Source organism: Vanessa atalanta, chromosome 11, assembly GCF_905147765.1.
Source record: "Vanessa atalanta chromosome 11, ilVanAtal1.2, whole genome shotgun sequence".
In the NCBI taxonomy this organism is placed as follows: Eukaryota; Metazoa; Arthropoda; class Insecta; order Lepidoptera; family Nymphalidae; genus Vanessa; species Vanessa atalanta.
In genome coordinates, this window is record NC_061881.1 from 850,183 (window position 1) to 871,789 (window position 21,607).

At 34.2% G+C, this 21,607-nt stretch overlaps 1 protein-coding gene across 2 annotated transcripts in view; it reads right to left on the minus strand.

Moving 5' to 3' along the window:
- LOC125067408 (protogenin B-like) overlaps window positions 1-21,607 on the minus strand; it is a 111,487-nt gene that overhangs the window by 29,753 nt on the left and 60,127 nt on the right. The window lies entirely within an intron of this gene.

Consider the following 21,607-nt stretch of genomic DNA (forward strand, 5'->3'; position numbering starts at 1 on the left):
TTTTTTTTTTAGTACGATACCCTTTAATTTTCCAACTAAAGTCTATACCTACCAACCAGAGGAGGAATTAAGACATATGAACAATGTTTGACATTTAATTGACGCAATATCATTGGTCGTGGTATACTTTATAGTATTCATTATGGTGAAAAAATTGTTTTAAATGAAGATGAATTTGATATCGAAACTTCGGAAGTAAAACGATATAAGTGAAATAGTATTGATTTATAAATAAAGATATATTAATCAAGAACTGTTTGTAATGCATTATATAGCAAATCTATTAGAAATTCGCACGGAGTATGTAAATCCAATGTTTGTTTATCTTCATTCCTTCTTTGATTGGATTTGGTAATAAATATCGGTAAAATATACTCACCCTTTACAACGATGGTCACACATTTAAAGCTGTGCAACAGTGTGATCTTACTTACCTTGATGTGCGCATAAAGTTGGTACAAATATATTTTGTACATATTGATTATTGTATATAAAATATTTATATAACGTACCTCTTTCCCAGCAGCATACCGGATCGTGAATACCTAAATTAAAAGACTAGCGGCTCCGCTCGTGTTCACCCGGGCTAAACTTTACTGCTCCTTCTTCGTGGCTTATGTCAATATATCTATACTAATAACATTAAACACTAAAATAATAATAAATGTGAAGAGATTTTAATAATGCTGATAGCCTAATTCTTGACAAAACCTTTTTAATACCACCTACGGCCCTCCGGGGTGGTGCAGGAATGTTTAACGCGGGTAAAACCACTCAGAGCAACTCTTAGCTTTTATCCATTTTAATTGAATTTCATTTTAAGCATAATGGTAAATATCGAAAATATACGATATATAAATATATTTAAAGTAGCTTGTTTGTCCTGAAACTACCTATCATAATGTCAATGTTACATATAAATCGGTTCATTGGTTTCACGCGTATCCGAAAAAAAACATCCATCTTTATAAACCTTCGAAATACAGCGCAATTATAGAAACCAGTGAACGATCGTAATTTTAACAACGTAATCATTTGGTAGGCACAAGTCGGTAACACCTCGATAGATATTTTCACATCTCAATTCTAATTAGTCTAAAATTTTAGCCTTTTGACGAAAGCAGTGATGGAAATCAGAAGTAACTTAACGCCTGAAACTTCGTGTTTTCGTTTTCGGCTTCGTTGAGCAAGCCCGCTCAATATAGCTATATTATAATTAATTGAATTGCTTCTCGTAAATATTTACACTCCGTTATAACCATAAATTATTTATAAATAATATTTATAAGGTATCCAGTTACCTGCGGCTTTGCTCGCTTTGGTCATTTTCTGTACCCCTTCCAATTAGTATGCAAAAATTCTATTAAGTGGTTAAAAAGTGTTACAAACAAACAAACTCACTTACGTATTTATATTAGTTAGGATGAACTAGATCCGTTTATGAAACACGTGGATAGGGCAAGAACCTCTGAGTATTTCGAACGTAATTTGTGTTTCAATTTTATCTTAATCGAAAACGTGATAAACAAGTAACACAGGAGAAATCAGGATACTTTTAGTGGTCAACCCGCAGGGGGTGGCTAATTTAATCTTCCCCAAAAAGGGGGAATAGAGTTCGTTTTATAAAAATGAGGCTAAATAATAAGATTAAAAAATAGGAATGATAATTAATATATTTTGATAAAAATTCTTTTATTTTTTACATTTCAGTATCTGTAAAAAGTTTTCAGTGTTTATGATATATAAATTGAGAATTGACGTGGAATTTATTGTCGTTCAAACATATAAATATTGTAAATATTACATTGTCAATGAAAATACAATAGAAATGATAACTATGTTGCTAAATCTAGTTCATAATTAAATAAAATATAGTTTGTGTTTATTGCGCGCCAATAATTCAACTCGTATCGAAAAGCGTTGTACGGCGCAGGGGGCGCTAGGAGCAATTACTGCGCAGGTCAAGGCTACGTCACCTGTCCCACTCTAACGCACCTTAAAAATTTCACCTCTCTATCTACGCGCGTAGCCCACGTGATTACAACGTCCGTTTTCCGAGTACGGCTGCACAGTGTGTCACTGTGTTAACTCGCTCGTCATATTGGTCAATGCTAACGTGAGCTCTGTATCGGTTGTTGGAAAACGGGCGAGTGTTCACGCACACGTAGTAAAATTTAACGACATATTTTGTTTGCGTCTTATATTATAGCACGGTGTTTGTAGTATTGAAGGGGAATGCGGAAGGATGTTATTGTAATATGAATTTAAAGGCCAAATATTCCGCAGGTTCGATATGTACATGTTATGAATCTATATTATATGAAGCCGAAGATATTGTTTGTTTGAACGGATTAGAGCTCAAAGAACAAAAAATATATATCCTAAAGTTATACGGGCAATTTCTTGAGAAGGCTCTTATTCAAAAAAGTATTATGCATAATATACTTAAAAGATATAGCTTAATTAGCCATTCAATTAACAGCCTAACCTTTGTTAGCGGCGCTGTTCAATCAGTGGGTTGTCATGCAGTCAATACATCTTCCGTTCATAGACTAGAGTTTTTTCTTCACTCTTGATAGTGAAAATGTGCTGAAAGTTTTATTGAACCAAATAATTACGTTTTAAACAAACCTAATCTTTTAGGACTAAGTTATCCTATTCTATAAACTGAAGTTGTATATTATTATATTGGTTGAATATCATTCAGGTTGCTGATTGAACGGGCCTCCATAGTAAAAAGGCTAGGCTGTTAATTTAACAGCTAATTTAAGCTAATTGAACCTCGTTATACATTCAATAAATATACAAAATAGTAGTAAGCAGGTGTATTATGTGAAAACATCTAGATTTACAAGGCTAAAATATTCTTCGAATTACTAAACGAAGTTTAAAAATAGATTTTTCTTAATTTTATCAATCAACTTCACAAGATTTTTATTTAAATTTAATACCTATTTATAAACACGTTTCTTTAGAAGGAATTGTTTATTGCTTTATGGCTTCTAGATAAAAGAACGAGTCTACAAAAATTACTTATAATATTCAAAAAATATCTGTATAATAAAAACCTTTTTGATTAAAAAGGTTTTCTTTCTCAAGTTCATAGTATTGGGAAATGCTTACAATCGTTATACAGTTTACATAAATTCGCGGGGTGGCTTATTTATTAGAACACACATATCTTAAATGTTGGTCGGTGACGATGATCGATGTTGTACGATAAAGATTATTGGCTCAAATCTGGGCAAGCACCACTGAAATTTCATGACCTCTTGCTCGAAGGGAAACATCGGGAGGAAAATTGAACGTGTCGCATAAAAATCTAGTAACACATATTGTACTTGCGTGGTGGAATAAACTCCCATCCCTCAAAAGGAGAGGACATAAGCCGGATATGCACAGGCACAGGATACTTAGTAGTGGTGTCTTCCGGTTTGAAGGCTGAGTGCAAAGCACTAGCACTCAGTGCAACAACAGGCACAAGGAACATAACATCTTAGTTGCTGACGCATTTTCATTGTTATAAATGGTAAAAAATTCTGATGGCACCGACCTCTATGACCAGTGGTATCCATTAGGTGCCCCTTAAACAAGAACATAAAAAAGTCAATCTTTCGTATGAGCGTATAATGTCCTCGAAGAAGGTTTATTTTTCTGTAAATACTGTACTATATTATTATATCTGTTTTATTATTTTTTCTGTTTAATCTATTTATATAATACAGCCAAGATTTATTTTAATTCTTAGATGTTATTGAATATGAATGATCATATAAGTCATTTAGATATAACACTTGCTTGCTTGCTTTGAAGTTCATTAATTTTTAACCCGAATGAAACCACACCTCGGCTTTTACCTGTAATATAAAATACACAAACATACATTAGTACATAGTTTATGTTAGTACTATACGTACGTCGTACATTATATTACTTTAAACAAAAGGTTATTTTCGGTTCGTATTTCAAAAATCGATGGCGTCAGGGAGGCGACAGGCCCTAAGTTTGACAAATTATTTTATTGCAGTATGGTTACTCACACGGTTGGACCTCAGATGTGTGGGTTAAGGGCAAATGATGGTGATAAAAAATGAAACTTTCGTGAAAATAATAGTATCCATCAGCCTACTACGCTACGCTTGTAGTCAGCACGAGTACATCGCGACGTATAAGTCATGCCATTCTTCTTTTTTCACCTTAAACCACATTATTACTTCTGGTTACTCTAGTATTCTTCTGGCATTATTATTACTATTAAACAATTAAAAAAAAGAAGAATATAATCTTTGCATTTATATTTATGTATTTATTTGTCTGTTACCTCACATCTACATTATTATACCCTGTACAAGTAAAGATAGATTTTGACAGATGTAATTTTTTCTGATCGACATAACTTTGCAATGACAAACATATTATTTTCTTAATTTAATGATTTTATAAATATTTAACAAAAAACATATAATACAAAAGTTCCTAAAGATTCAAGTGTCATCCGAAAATTTTAAGATTTTTTCTATTATACATTATTGCTTCAAAGTAAAATTTAAATAGAAACACTGAAAATAATAGAAGCTTATACAATGTTACATCAGTTGAACGGTGGGGACGCGAATAACAGGCAGTAACTGCTACAAATATCGATTACAAAAATCCTTATTAAAGATCATTGTTAAGTTATTGTCACGAACGGGGGTTGGGGTCTCTTTAGCTGGTATAACTCTTTTTTTGAAAAATAAGTTAAAAAAATTGATATCTAATTTGAATTACTAATTCCATCGTTCCATCGACTGTTATATATGTTATATTTTCTGTTTTACATCACTAGCCCGTCTGTCAAAAATATCAAGCTAGCATGAACAGGGTATAATGAATAGATTAGGAAATTATTTATTTTAGTTACATCCTGATACTTCTTGTTTGATCCGATTTTAGATTTAATTCGGTTTTTGTTGAAATAGTTATTAATCGAAGCTTTAAATACAATGATATAAAGTTATAGTTTGAAAATTGGGCACATTAAGCCAAGCTTAAGCCCAACAGACTCGATCTTGACCCCTTGGACTATTACGCACTCCTAACAAAAGCTTATCGCTTAATTGGAGGGGAAATTCGAATATTAGTAACTCGTTAAAAACAGTCATTACTCGAATTGTTTCAATAAATCACGATGTGAAATCTAACATCTGTTTGCATCGAAACATAACCTTCTTTATACAATAATAGAGTTGAAAATCGTTAAGCAAACTATTGTAAAAATAGTTACTTAGCAAATAAATTTAAGTTTTGTTTAGTAAGAGACCTTGTTTTTTTCTCCTGTATATAATGTAACTCTTAAGAATCCATCCACATGTTACACAGAACCCAACATAACTAAATAATCTAATAAATTGTTATACGAATTGAGGGATTAAAAACGATTTAAGAATTCGCCGTCCCGACTTTTGGGGTTGATGTTGAGGGGTAAAAAATAGCTTTGGGGTGAGAACCGAGTACTTGCATAGGGAAGAAAATGTTTATCTATACATAATATATTAGGGACGAGGGCGGGTTACTTTAAATTTTGACTAAATTAAATAAGTAAGAATGTTTTTATTACATAGGTAGCTTACCTTGTTAAATCGTATGATTTTACTTTCGCTGTATATTGAGCAAAAATTAGACATAAATATATATATTTCGGGGAAAAGTATAAATGGTATGTCTACTATCGGCAATGATAACAGATTACTATGAATAGACTTTCTTATTATCTGGTATCAACACAAAATCATCCTATATACATTTTTTACAGGAGATACATACATTTCAAACTATCAATTCATGATAGATCAAAAGAGACTTTCAATTATTTATTTAAACATAAGCTGGACCTGCGGCTTTATCCGCGCGTAATTTATTTAACTTTACCTATAGTACACACTGCCATCCTCCATTTTATTCCCTCAAAGGGTGAATTAACTAAAAGTAGCTTATGTCCTTCATCGGGATCGAACTATTTCCACACGAAAATTCACCTAAATCAGTTCAGCGGTTCAAGCGTGAAGAGGTAACAGACAGAGCTATTTCGCCTTTATAATATCACTACAGATTATTGACTACAGACGAATCATACAATCAGACGGGCGAGAAGATGAATTGAAATGATTAAAAGATTTATATACCTAACAATTAAATAATTACACCGATTGATATTATGCAACCTACTATTATACGTTAGAATTGAAATGTTGCCGACGAATTAGGGAATGGAATTTAAAAATTGACTTTTGAATCGACAAGGATTACCGCCGGCTCGTCTACCACATTGCCTCCCTTCCGAAACTATAGCTATACGATTTAGGTTTGGCTTTGATGGAGCTTGGGACACGTATCGGACAGATATACGCTTACGTTTTATAAAAATATTTTAGAGACAAATGGACCACCTATTAACAAGTGGTCACTTGTCTTACCTACACTTAAGCACAGGTTCTTAAGATGTTATATCTCTTTTGCGTACACACCCTTAGAGTGGGGAGCAGTACAGATTATTGACATTAGAATAACTTGTCAGTGAGTGGTACTTTCCCACCTCACTTACCATCGGTAGATAATAAGATTGATTAATTATAACATTAGTGGTACCTATTTAAATGAGTCTGTATGAATCTCATGAAGACTTGGTGTTAATTCGTAAGATCAAAAATGAAAATACATATATCTTTTTCAAGTAGTAACCGCACTATTGAATCGTCATGTTACAGTGTTTAATAAATGTAAAGTTTCACCGGGAAGTAGTATATCCCATCAAAAACATAAATGTAAAAATGAGAGCCAAGTTAAATATTATGATATATAGCTTGGTTGTTGTCTTCAACGACAAAAGAAGTGAGATCTAAATTTGTGCCAAGTTAAAAAGTCCTTTCTGAAATTTATTTATAACTACATAAAATATCATTTCTTCTTATAACTTGGGGTAATATATTGTTGCCTAAGGTCTGACTTGGCTAGTTCTCATATACGAATTATATTATAGCCTTCGTAAGTTCTAAGCCTGTTACAAATGAATTATTAACACAAATTAGGCACGCAAATATTCAATGGTACTTGTCTGGATATGAACTCGCAATATCTGGTTAAGATTCATATTTTCTAGAGACTGGACCATCGCAGCTCTTAATGTACGTATACTAACTAAGCAATACTGACCTGTCCTCCATTCTTCTTAGATGTTCTGAGTTATAATTTGTTATTCTAAACACAAACTACAATTTGTGTTTATAAACATATAAGAACTAGCCAAGTCAGACCTTAGGCAACAATATATTACCCCAAGTTATAAGAAGAAATGATATTTTATGTAGTTATAAATAAATTTCAGAAAGGACTTTTTAACTTGGCACAAATTTAGATCTCACTTCTTTTGTCGTTGAAGACAACAACCAAGCTATATATCATAATATTTAACTTGGCTCTCATTTTTACATTTATGTTTTTGATGGGATATCACTACTTTTTGTATAAATTATTAGTAGGTACTTATTAATAACAAAATTAATACCAAATGGTTTTTGTTAAACTATTCTATTTTCCTATGTTTACGGGGTATAATTGTCTTTTTTTTGATACGTTCTTATTGTTCTTGTAGGTACCTCTGAAATGTTCGAGTGAATTGCCCACTCGGTGACCGGAATTTTTTTACGCGTTTTCTGTTTATACTTAATTTGCCCAAGTAGGGGTGGTATAACGTGCGCAAACGGTTGTACTCTACAATAGAGCTCTCTTGTGTCTTGATTTGACTTGGACCTAAATTGATAAGATGTACTCCATCTAAGTTTTTAACTCTAGAGAGGCCAACGTAAGCCTGCTCTTTACTTAATATAGAGGAGCCTATGTCGAAAAGAGCACCGTCAAGGCGAAGGCCTTGTGATTTGTTTATAGTAGTAGAATATGCTAAGCAAATAGAGAATTGTTTCCTTTGAACATATATGTACAATACTTAATATCTGTAACTTGGTTTTGACTTCTAGTTCGCAAATTAAAGTATGTTTAAATTAAACTGTTATTTTACGTGCGCTATTGCTGTTATCGACGTCCCCAATGTATCTTCTCTATTTTTCCATTGAATCCATTCACCAGTCCTTTACTGACATCAGCATGCTTGCTCGATACTGTTCTTCCAAGCAATAAGGATCCCCGTTTGTAGCGCTAGAGTACAAACTTAAATCATTCCAGTTACGATATACATACTCTACTACAGTCTCACGAAACTTATTTTATTGTTGTATACTAGTATACTCAAACAAAAATATGCAGTCGAATAGACTAGGCAGCTTCCATCGTAAGGGATTGAAATAATTCTTATGAGCGCGGTTGCCACTCGCTCAGACACGTCCGCGTTAAGGTTTAATCGCAACGCTCCTATCCCGCTGCTCCGGCTGTGTACCGAAATGCCTATTATTATTATATTTTTTTTAAGTATAATGATTTTGCGCCATTGATGTGCACTAAATGCTAGTTAATAACGTAATAAATACGAAAGTCGGCTATACTCATAAGTAATAAAACGGAAATATTTGGATTTAAAAAACTTAAGGGTGGTTGTACACAATTTTTGTGCTTAGGAGTTCTTAAGGGATCTTATAAAAACACTGTCGTTAAGGTCCACAATTAATTTTATTATTAAAAGTTAATTTACACTTAAGCATTCGATGCGGAATGTTGCTTGCGCGATCTAATATACAAGTAACGCCATCTGTTGACGACTAGCGTCAGGTTTACATTGGACATACCGCCCACCAAGAACTAGGTTATGCCTTGTTCTTCAAATTACATTTTTATGTTCTTAATCTTAAGTTTAGACAATTTGCTATATAGGAAAACTTAACAATGTTACAATTACATTTAAGTTTATTCGGCAACAGGTAAGATACATAACTTTTGAGTTGGCCGTTTTATAACACCACCCTTAGTTTTTATATCTACTACTCGGACTACGTTATCTACACCTGGATAGGTGGCGATCACTCTGCCAAAGAGCCAACGCGATGGAGGTAAGCCGTCCTCCCTGACTACTACAACGTCATTCAATTTTGGTTGAGGATTGTGCTTGTTCCATTTGTATCTCAGCAGGAATTTGTTAAGATACTCGTTTGACCATTGCTGCCAAAATGATTGAAGCATACGTTGAGTGTATTGCCACCTCCTCAAAGAACCTACGTTCAATGACCCAACATCATGATCTGGCGCAGTTAGTAATGGCTCACCAATAAGAAAGTGTCCGGGAGTTAAGATATTGCCAATCTCCGATTGGCTTGGAATTACCGACAGGGGGCGAGAATTGAGGCAAGCCTCTATCTGACTGAGAACTGTTGCCATTTCTTCGTACGTCAAAGTTGAATTTCCGATTGTCCTCTTGAGGTGATGTTTCACCGACTTGACTCCGGCTTCCCACAATCCGCCGAAGTTGGGTGAATGGGCAGGTATGAAATGCCATTCGCAATCATTTGTAGCCAGTGATGCAGCGACCTCGGCGAGCATCTGTTTACGTTCTGAGATAGCGCATTTTTTCAGTTCTCCTGATGCTCCAATGAAGTTGGTCCCGTTGTCGCTCCACAGATGCGAACAACTACCTCGTCTGGCCACAAAACGTTTAAAGGCTTGTAAGAAACCTTCCGCAGTTAAGTCACTTACAACTTCTAAGTGTATGGCTCTAGTGGCCATACAGATAAATAAGGCGATGTATCCTTTGTAGGATTTGTGACCTCGACCTTTGGCTGTTCTCAGTTGAATTGGTCCCGCGTAATCAACACCACTGTGTTTAAATGCGCGTGTAGGGGTTGTTCTGACAGTAGGTACCTGTCCCATGAAAGGAGCCTTTGTGACTGCTGCGTTCTTAACACAAGTCACACATTTGCGGTAGTGTGATTTAACTAACTGTTTCGCTCCGAGAATCCAATACTTTGTTTGTATATAGTTCAATGTAAGTTGCGGTCCGCCATGAAGTGTTTGTTTGTGGGCATCAGCTATGATAAGTTGGGTTAAGTGAGACTGTTTCGGCATTAAAATTGGATGCTTTCTATTATAACCGAGATTTGAAAGACCTAATCTGCCTCCTACTCTCAAGATATTATCGGGATCAATGAACGGATTCAATGAGCGAAGGTTATTGCCTTTAGGTAAGTCCTTTTTCTGTGATATTAGTTTAAGTTCTTTTGCGAAATGATTTGTTTGTTCTCTAAGTATACAAAAATTTAGTGCTTCCTTCAACTCTTTAGCTGTGATATATTTTACATCATTTTTATTTTCTTTTTTGCAATTATTTATGAATCTTTTACAATATGCAATTATTCTAATCATCTTTGGAAGCGATGAATATTTATCCCATATGCTTGCTTTGTGTTCCACTGTAGTACAATTTGATTTTATTTTTATTGCTTCTAAATCTGTTAAAATTTTCGGTGTATTGTACGTGATATTTTTATGATAGAGAAATTCCGGTCCACTGAACCAAAGTTTGGCGTTTAGTAGTTCAGATGGATGTAATCCTCGCGACGCACAGTCTGCGGGGTTTTGTTTGGATGTAACGTGTAACCAGTTTTGTGGATCGAGGTTTGTATGAATTTCTGATACACGGTTGGCTACAAACACACTCCATTTACTTGGATGGTTGTTCAACCACGCAAGGACGAGAGTTGAGTCAGTCCATGCGTGTATATTGCTTTTTTTGATATTATAAACCATTGCTACTTCTATTAATAATTTGCTTAACAGTACAGCTCCGCATAACTCTAACCTCGGAATGGAGACTTGTTTTACTGGAGCTACCTTTGTTTTTGCGGTGATTAAAGACACGTTTATGTTGCTTACAGAATTAATTACTCGTACATACACAACTGCGGCGTATGCTAATTTCGATGCATCACAGAAGCCGTGAATTTCAACTTCGTGATCATCTGTGTGAGTGCCGATCCATCTTGGTATGCGAATTTCACGTAACTTTAATTGTTCTTCGCGGTAAGTTAACCACTCATTTAAAAGATTATTCGGAACGATTTCGTCCCAGCATAATCCTGCTAACCAAAGCTTCTGGATCATAATTTTTGCTTTTATTAAACTAGGTCCGACCCATCCTAATGGGTCGTAGAGACGAGATATATCCGATATAATCATCCTTTTGGTTACAGGTTGCCGCAACGTCGGGAGATTAACTGAATAACGAAAGGTGTCGTCACGTCGGTTCCAGGTAAGTCCCATTATTTTTATTAACTCGTCTTCCTTTATTCTTAATTCTTCCTCTATTCCTAGTTGTTTTCCTGCTTTCTTATCCTTCTCCTTCCCTTGCATTAATTCTAAGAGTTCATTGTTATTGCTATTCCATTTTTGAAGTTTGAATTTTGCCTTTCCTAGTAGTTCATTCATCTGTGTAAAGATTTCGTATCCTTGTTTGACATTTTCACAACCACTCAGGAAATCATCAACATAGAAAGATTTCAGTATTCTTTCCGCCGCCATTGGATAATTAGCTCCATCATCGTGAGCTACCTGCTGCAGTGCCTTGACTGCGAGATATGGAGCAGAAGCTGTGCCGAAAGTAACACGGGTAAGTTTGTAATGTTTTATTTCTGAATTAGGATTTTCTCTCCACAGAATTCTTTGGAAATCATTATCACGATCATCGGTCTTCACCTGACGATACATCTTAACAATATCGGCTGACATGCAAATTGAGGCCGACCTCCAACGCATTATGATGTGCCGTAGTTCCGGCTGCAAAGTAGGTCCTATTGCTAGTTGATCATTTAATGAGATATTGTTTTTGCCCTTGCAGGACGCATCATAGACTATTCTCACTTTTGTGGTTTCTTTGTCATCACGAACCACAGCGTGGTGAGGTAAGTAAATGGCCTTTGGATTATCGATTTCTTCTGTAGATATAAGTTCCATATGATTTAATTTTAGGTACTCATCAATTACTTCTTGATATTTGACTCGTAGTGTTTTATCTTTGTCTAACTTACGTTCAAGTGATTTAAGACGATTTTCTGCGATATCTCGAGAAGAAGTGACTTGAGGAACTTCAACTTTAAGTGGAAGGCGAACAATATATCTGCCGTCACTCTCTCTACGGGTATTGGTTTTAAAATGATGTTCACAGAATTTCTCTTCATCAGTGAATAGTTTTTCTTTGGGTAGTTGAATATCTGATTCAAGTTCCCAGAATCTTTTTAAATCAGATGTGCAACGACAATGCATTACGTTTATGTTGCTAGCGGGCTTAGTATTTGATTCGATTTCTCCAGATAAAATCCAACCTAAACATGTTGCTTGGGCCAGTGGTGTACCAAGCGGTCCTCGTTTTAGTCCTGCACGAAGTATTTTTGTATATACTTCAGCTCCCAAGAGAATGTCGATTCTATTGGGTGTGTGATATTCGGGATCTGCTAGCAATAATTTTTTTTGTTCTAACCACTCCATTGGTTTTACCTTCTCAGCTGGTAATGGAGACGTTATGCATTTGATAACGTGTGCGCTCACTGAAATTTTTACAGTGGGATCATACATGGATTTTAATGTTAACTGGACTGTGGCCTTTGATACCATCTCCTTTCCTCCACCCAAACCTGCAATCAGATTCATGGTAGGTTTTTTCTTTAGACCTAGATATTGGACTGCCGACTCCGTTACAAAAGATGACTGCGAGCCCTGGTCTATTAATGCTCTTAGTTTGTAATCTTCCCCATTTCTCGATGTGACCTTTACTACCGCAGTGGCTAGCAAGACCTGCTGAAATATTTTACCTGTCGAGAAACAGGAGACCAATGATGCTGAATGGTTTGAAGAGGTAGGATCGTTTGAAGATGTGACAACACTCTTGTTTGGCTTATTGTCACCATCACTATAGGCAGTGTTATTACCCCCGGGATGAAGAAGCGAATGGTGTTTTTGTTTGCAAATGCGACACCGTGAATTGCTATGGCATTCTTTGGCAGAATGATTACCCCCCATGCAGTTGAAACAGATGTTTTTGTCGTAAACAAACTTACGACGATCGTCTACTTTATATTTATGAAATTGTTTACAATTACATAGTTTGTGATTATCCGAACATAATGGACAAGATACATTAGCATTTGCTACATGTAATGCTTTTATTTTGCTACTATTAGATTGGGTTTTCATTGATTTTGGATCAAGACACTCTACAGCGCGGAAAGTTTCGAATAAAAAATCAGTAAATTGTTTGTAGGTAGGAAGTTCTTCCGAAGAGATAGTTTTGGTTACATGAAACTCCCACTGACGTCTAGTTTCTGGATCCAATTTCAACGTGAGGATGTGAATCAACAATACATCCCACGACTCTGTATTGATTCCCAAACTTTGAAGTGTAGCTAAACATGTATTAGTAGTATCGACAAGGTCTCTCAAACCATTGGCCGATTCAACTTGAAGATTTTTCTGGCTCAAAAGCCTCTTTAACGTTTGATGACAAATGTATTTTTTATTATTATAACGTTCCTGTAATAGTTGCCAAGAACGAGTAAAATTACCATTATCTATGGGAACATGTCTAAGCAACTGTTCAGCATCGCCTACAAGATAACTTTTTAAATAATGTAGTTTTTGTATATCATCAAAGTAAGAGTTATTTATTATTAATGATGTGAACATTTGCTTAAACGTTGTCCATTCAGAATAATTCCCAGAGAAATTAGGAATATTGATTTTGGGGTACTTTACATTGCTAATGGGTTTCTCACAAGGAGAGTTAACATTGGGAGTGCTTTCGTTTAAATTCTTTAGTGCCAATTTTAATTCTGTTTTGTATGAGATATAAATGTCTTCGGTCTTGTCGTAAACATTATTCGAAATGTAACTAGAACTGTTTAATTCTTTAAGGTTGGAGCTACGCATAAGTTCTTTATGTCCAGATAAAAATTCAACCCATAATTGGTCTAACGAGTCAATTCGATTTTCAACATACTCTTTAATAATGCGCTCTTTCGGCGATTTTTTAAAATTAGATCTGGCTTTACTAATGCGTGAATTTAAATCTCCTTGAAAATTAATCAAAGATTCCATTATAGTAATTAAAATGAAATTTATAAATTTTAAAGTGACAAAACAGAATAAAGTTACAAGTTATTTTAGTGAAAATTTTCTAAGTGTTTTAAATTATTTAAAAGAGTAAAAATGGGCATAGGTTCCCCGTACCTTCGTTTTTATTGAAATTATTCTAAGTCTTAAATAACATGCACTTAAATTTTCTAAGTCTCAAATCATTCAAATTTCTTCTATGTGTTGAAAACGTTTTAATTTTTCTAAGTCCAACTTTTTTAAGCTGATGATTTTACACTTTCACTTTTATCTCGATGAAATTAAAGTTGAAAATTGTATGAAAGTACTCACAGATAGATAATTCACTCACTGCACTGACGGTGATGCCACTGTGCCGACTCCTCAAGCACTGCTGATGATGAACTGCTTCCTTGAGCGGTTCCCGCCCAACGTGACTCCTGAATGCACCTTCCACTGAAGGCACTTTCTGAAGCTGGTCGATGCTTCCCCGCGTCGACCCGCTTCTGTACTTGCGTTTGCAACGGCAATCCACCGTCCGCAAGTAATGACGTCAAAAATCGCACGAACAATCGTACTCGGTTCGAAGGACCAAAATGTACACAATTTTTGTGCTTAGGAGTTCTTAAGGGATCTTATAAAAACACTGTCGTTAAGGTCCACAATTAATTTTATTATTAAAAGTTAATTTACACTTAAGCATTCGATGCGGAATGTTGCTTGCGCGATCTAATATACAAGTAACGCCATCTGTTGACGACTAGCGTCAGGTTTACATTGGACAGTGGTATTCAACTTGTTATATATTCACGTGAAGACCTTAAAATCCACATTAAGACCGGCTGTCATAAGTTTTGATTGCTGGTTCTTACATAATTTTTTTTATTACAGTTATTACAGGAACTAAATATATAAGTGTTCCTAATAGATCCAATAAAATGAAAAATTATAATAATATGATAATAAATTACCAGTTTCAGATTTTTTCCTTTATATTGGCCTAATTATCTACCTGCATGCCAAATTTCAACTTTCTAGGTCACCTGGAAGTAGGTTATAGTTTTGATCTATAGGTCAGTCAGTGATAAAAATGACGATTTTTAGACGTTAATATCTAAATAACCATTTGAGATGCGTTTATGAAATTTGGAACACATATGTATCTCGCGAGTCTTAATATATGAGCCAAATTTGACACATTTATGTCAAATAGTTTTTGAGTTATGAGGAGGTCAAAAGTGGCTCCAAATGGTTCGTGTAATATTACACACGGTGCTGCACGCCAGTTCTGCTATACTAGAACTTGGCTGACACGCTTCCGCGTGTCTAGATTCTACTGAGAAGAACTGAAATCTTTAATAAAATGATAGCCAATACAGAGTATACAAAGCTAACATTATTCATGACCCGCAATGCAGAAATATTAATAATAACGATATGACGCGCAGAATCACGTCGATGTGATAAATCGTTCCGACTGAATCACATAAGCCTACTCGAATTAATAATTTTCGCAAATCACAAAACCCATTCCCGTCTTGGCAAAACTTAAATATTACATTAGTGACCTTCTTGGTTTTTCGGTTGAAGGACATAGAGAGGATTTCGATCCCCTGGGAGGATAAAAAGTATCCTCATGTTAAGTCTTTTGTTATTTGTTAATTTATTATTCATCGAAGTACAAGAAACCGATCCAGTCTTATTTTGAGGATAGTGAATAGGCGCTTTTTAGGCAAGCCAACCAGGCGTCATCTTTGCCTACATCCAAGCATTTAGCAAGATTTTTTTTTTTTAATATTAGCAAATATGTAGACCCTGAGTTGCTGGGCAAAGTCTCTTCCTCTTGAGATTTGGAACTTACTCCAAGACGCACGAAATATATGTAGCTTTTATTATGATGTTCACCACCGAGCTAGAGTTGAACTATATATACAATTAAACAATTTCAGAGTTCAAAATCATGTTTTGAACTAGGACTCATCAATTAAGATTCACTTGTTCGAGCCACCAAGATATTTCTGCTCAGAAATTAATAACTTTTGCTAGAATATTGGCAATACCAGTGCATCATCATATATGCGACCAAGTTGCGAAGACCCTTGTGTGTTACACAATATCACTCAACCTTCAAACCAATTTAATACAAAAAATAAACATTAATATGTAGTTTAAAAAAAACTTTTGTGATATATAGCACAAGCCCGTTATTTAAACTAACGGAAGGATTTTAAGCGATCGAAAATACGACGTAAATTGAATGCAATTGCTATTTCTACTAAGTATAACTGTTTATAGTACTTGGTGGGATAACTATCTTTATTCCTGTATTGGGCCCTTTAACTAACTACCGGTCAGACATAACAGTCACCCTCGGAGATTATATCTGTGACAAGAATACTTCCTCGACCGCGATTTCTATACACACATACTTATTTGGGCCGCAGATAATCTATTCGAACTGTTTGATCTTTCCATTAAATTATGTTATGTAAACATTATGAATATTGAAACGACAAACAAAGATAATCTTCAACAATTAATAATTAATTCATGTTTAATAATTTGCACAGATAATAAATAAAAATGTATCAAATGTGACATTTAATTTTGGGACTGTGTGATAACCTCAGCTTGTTTATGATGAATTAATTGTTTAATATCTTAAATTTACTGCATTAATAACATTTGATAAATGTTATTATCATATTGTAAAAAATCAAGTAATTAGCTTGTTCATTGAATATTAAAACCAAAAGAATGTTGAATTCTCGCGTATTTCAGTTTCAATATTGTTGGTTTGTGTGTGTGCTTGTGTAATTTCATGCAAAGTTTCACACCTAGACATCGATTTGTGCGTGTATTTACGAGCAAAATTTAGACCTATAAAACGCGCAATATAAATTTACCGGACTGAACATAGCTTCGCCAAAATGTTCGTAACATACAAAACAGTAAACAATAACTACTATATACTATATTTTTTTACGTATTTTACCACAGGCTTGTTATTCCTAAAAAAAAACAGCAGCTTGTGAATAAATTCCGTCCGGCCAAGATCGAGCATGTTGTGTACAAACTTCGTAATTTATAACTTTAGTAATATAGTATCATTGTTTAAGGCAAAGCCACGTAACTATGTACTTAAACACTTCCACATTAGTACCCAACAAGCTATCGCACACGAAAGCTAAAACGTAAATAATTAACGCGATTTCCCCTGACGCATATCACCCTTATGTGCTTCTTACAAAGGTGGAAACATACGTGCGGAACAGCCGCCAGCCAAAATGCCAAAATATATGGATACATACATGCGAGAGCGAAATGCTCTCTTTAATTACAGTACATAAATCCAGTAATTTCCGTGAAAATAGACACAGTGGAGTACCAGTATCAGTAGAGCCATTCTGGAAGGAGTAATTCGAAACTCACCGCCGGACACGATTGAGAAATTTTAGAAAATGTATGTGATATTAAACTATAATTATATTATAACTAAACATATAAATAACATTTAATGGATACAAACCGTCAAAGTAGCGTATCACTATAAGTTTGATTTCAACATTCCCTACGAAACGAGTGCTTACAGAATACCACAGCAAACTCAATATTTTTTTCTAAGCTGTGTTCTGACATGCTAAAAATTTATTACATATATACAAGGAAATATATCATTGATAAAGGAAATGGGAGTTATTCTTTCGGTTTCCAGCAGTGTGCGAGTTAATATAATCGTCGCATGTATGTGTACGCCCTTAGCTATAAAGTATAACCAAGGACGCACCGCCATTTTGTAAAAACTTGAATTTTCCTCGCGGTCTTATTTTAAGTGTACAATAACAAAGTTTTTGAACATCCTATATAAACAGATACTAGCGGTTACCCGTTGATTCGAAAAACTTTTTTTTATATTAACTTTTATATCCCTTTTATTCTTTTAACTGTAAATAGAAGAAATTATACTTTGTTCTACGCAACTCATTACGTGTTTAAGAAAGTAACTGTCATACATTAAAAAAATAAACTACTTATAATTAATTTTAAATGTAATTTATTGAAGACTAAACAAATAGTATTAGTGATATCGTTTGTTGATGATACTAAGTGAATAAAAACCATATGTCGAATTTCTATGAAATTCTGCCACATTAGTATCCACCCGCGTTGGGGCAAACATCTCTTCAATAGAGCAGTTTGTAGCCCAGAAGTGGGCATATACAGACTGTTACTGTATTTAGAAATGCAACAAAATGGTACTTTTGGGAAATTAGTTTTTTTAAATTAAGAAAACCTCATTTCACTTTAAGGTTTCCTCTTTTGCAGTGACGATATATGTTATGTGTGTCAACTTTCAGTGTCCATTCTCAAACAGACAAACCAACATCTTTATATACATAGACCACTGAGTCAATATTTAAACAAAAGAAACGTTAGACACAGTCAATTCTAAATACAATACAGCGAAAATATTATCGCAATAATATCACAAATCACTCGTGTTATCTCAGCAAGAGGAAGAGTCGTACGAAATGTTTATCAAAGTTGGTCAGTCCCCAAGATGGGCGTGTACGAGAACAATTTATTTGAAATTACAACAGCTGTCTGTACGGAACACTGAGCAACCGACGCAAGGGGTATTTGTCCAAACTTATAAGAGACAATTTTTCCCCAACTCCACGAAATAACTTTATATTCTGTTTTCCACTTCTCCGTAATATTTCACACGAACGCGATATACGCTTTGGTTATTGCTTTTTTTATATATCAGTATATAGTCGATAAATAACACAATACATAACGACGTAATATGAAACATTTGTATTAGTTACAAATACATAACTAGAGCCAAGTTAGTCCAGTGTTTAGAAAGCGTGCATATTATCCGATGAATACGGTTTCAAACTCAGGACCACTGAATTTACATGTGCTTAATTTGTGTTTGTAATTAATCTCGTTCTTGGTATTGAAGGGAAACGTCGCGATGAAACATATATGTGTCTAATTTCAATGAAATTTTGCCACATGTAAAGGTGAAATAGCTTGAAACCATCTCTGAAGGAGAGGAGGTCTAAGCCCAGCAGTGAGACATTAACAGGCTGACATTTTAATCTATTTTTTAGTTATAGTTGTAGCTTTTAGGGAACCATTCGTTTAAGAAAAACATATCATTTTACAGGGTTATTTAAACGGAAAGTTCCAACCTGTACGAAATGTAGATTCTACAGAGAAGCACGACCAAGAAACTCAGTACTCTTCTCCACCTTAATTGCATCGGAATGTTAATATAATCATCATTTATTCAACCGCTAAACATCACTTGGCATTGCTGTGTTCCGATTTCAAAGGTGAGTTAGCCAGTGTAATTGAAGGCAAAAGGGAGACAATGTTGTATGTTTTAATACATATGTGTTTCGTGTCACAAGATTTAAGACATATCTTACTACTTATTATCAAAAATGAAATAGACTCCGTTTATCTCAAGACGATGTAATATTTATTCTTAATATAATCGAATGGGCGAATTAATCATAAAATAATGTGACTTGCAGTTTACCCAAGCAGCTTCCATTTTATCACAATACAATATCATTGTACATTAGCGTTCACACAAGGTCAGAGACAGGCCGGAGCTTACCCGAACGGGAGAAGTTTTTCGCACTTTCATATATTCCGATAACTTCTTCGTTTAATGTGAAAAGTTAACAATATTAGATTTTCGAGGTTCTCTCACATTTGCGAATCCTTTGACACTGTTTCAAGGAACTTTTGCCTTCTTCCTTGCTACTTGTTCGAAGTAATTTTGATAAATAAATCTTTAATACAATATGACGATTTAAATTATTTTACCGTTATGAATTATTCTGTTTTAAGTTTTATATTAATTCAATTATATGATGATTAACAAACGGATTTGAGATAATAGGATAATGTTAGCAGATCTAAAGTTACTTAAATATAAATAAAAATGAGACGATTGTTGTGAGTATGTCCGTACGTAGTTAAAAAGGTTGTGACACCCGATTGTTCATGAATCAGGATCATTTATTTTATGGAACAGTGGTACATATTTGTATGATTGAAATAGGCGACCACAAAATAATTTTAAAATATAAGAATTTAAATACTTCTTCCTAATATTGACAATATTAGAAAAAAACATTTTCCACGAATACACGATTCATTTGTAAGCCGTGTTAATTAAAACTACTTAAAGACCGATAAATGTTAATCTTACGTGGACGATAATGTTAGGAGCCATTAGCGAATCAGTGTTTTGGAAATTAATTTTGTTTAAATCAGCGATCAACTAGTCCGTCTAAGAAACCAGTCATTACGTTCCCAGTCAGACGACAACGAAAGCGTTTTATTTACAATTCAATGCACTTCAAGTTTTAACTCTACCGTGACCTGAGAAGAGCGCAGATAATGCATGAAATACATTAAATGTTTCACTAATGCAATTTTTAATTGCAGAGATAGTTGCACAAAACTCTTAGCACCCGAGTGCTCTTAGACATGAACCTTTTAAAACGACAATTCAGTTGAAAGACCGAAATTGTTGGATATAGAAATATTATTTTAAGTACTGTTCTTATATACTCGTTGATTCTTGTTTATTTAATATAATGTATCATATAGTATACTTAGAAAAATAATATTCTGATTGTACTGGGTGGTATTTAAATATTGGAAAGTATTTAGTAATTTTATCAAGATTTTTTTCTAGTGGCTATTAGGTTCTTCTAAGGATCTCTATTATTATTGACATCTAGCGATTACTGAAATCTAGCGGTTTCCTAATTATAGTGTAACGTTCAACAAATAACTCGTTTAATTTAAAGTTTAGGTTTAATGAATTTGTTTCTCAAAAAAACAAGTGTTTCATTTTACAATGAGATTTTAATCAAATTAAAATATAATAAAAATGTATTCTTATGTTATACAAATTGGCAATTAAAATTATTAACGATGAAAATATACTTAGCAAAGATATCGCTTAGCATCAGTTAACTTGTTGTTAAAGGCTACCTTAATAAGACAAATTAATATTTTTGTCACTCCTCAGAAAATGTTTTATTCAAACGACAAAGTTGAGGAAATAGAACATCCAAATAAAATTATTCGGACGAAAACGCTTCGAATTTGAAGCGTCTTTTCGACTCGAATTTTGTCAGACATTTATCCTCTTTGTAATATTTATACCATATAGAGCATAATGCTTTAATCGATTTTAAAATTAGAATATAGCAGTGACGTCACCGTTAGTATAATGGCGAACGGAGATATATTATTTGCAAATACAGTAACATTAATATATGACTGCCGTTTATTATTTTTTATCTTTAAATAGTTTTTAAATATATCATTTATTCCAAAACTTCTAGTTACTATGAACAAGCTCTCGCTCGCGTTTTAGGTATTTTTTGTCAATAAATAGTAAGCCCATGTTCTTCCTTCGGTTTCAAATTTATTACGTATCAATTTTACGTACTTTATATTCGATTCATTGGTTTGGGTTTGAAAGAGTAACACACTGACAGACAAA